Source organism: Corvus brachyrhynchos, unplaced genomic scaffold (assembly GCF_000691975.1).
Source record: "Corvus brachyrhynchos isolate BGI_N302 unplaced genomic scaffold, ASM69197v1 scaffold370, whole genome shotgun sequence".
NCBI lineage: Eukaryota > Metazoa > Chordata > Aves > Passeriformes > Corvidae > Corvus > Corvus brachyrhynchos.
In genome coordinates this window covers 993,350-993,815 of record NW_008235977.1, presented here as the reverse complement: position 1 = coordinate 993,815, position 466 = coordinate 993,350, and positions in this window count along the sequence as shown.

Below are 466 nucleotides of genomic sequence, written 5' to 3'. Positions count from 1 at the left end.
GGACCCCCTCAAGGTGAGTGCATGGAGAGCAGTTGTGCACCCCAGCAAACAGCACTCCAGGAAATGCTGCTGTGCACAGCTTCCAGGTGCCCAGACATTCCCTGAGCACACAGAAAGATGTTTGGTTTTATTTGGTCTCAGATTAAATACAAGTGGCTCACAGGTGACTGGGTACCCAAAGATGTGGTTATTCCTTCATCCCCCCTTATTTTTTTTCTCAAGAGAGCACATAGATGTTTTTTATAGGATATAAATAAGCCACCAAAAAGGGAAGAACTATTGTATTGGAACTATAGGAAAAGTAATAAATGCTTTTAAAAATTGCTCTACCTCAATTCCTAGACAACTCAAGTCTGACGTGCAGTATATGATTTGTCTGCTAGGATTGAATCCAGGCACTTACCACTTTGTTAGCTTAAGAATTTTGAGCAGTTTTTTCCATTTATCTGTATTCTTCCCAAAAACA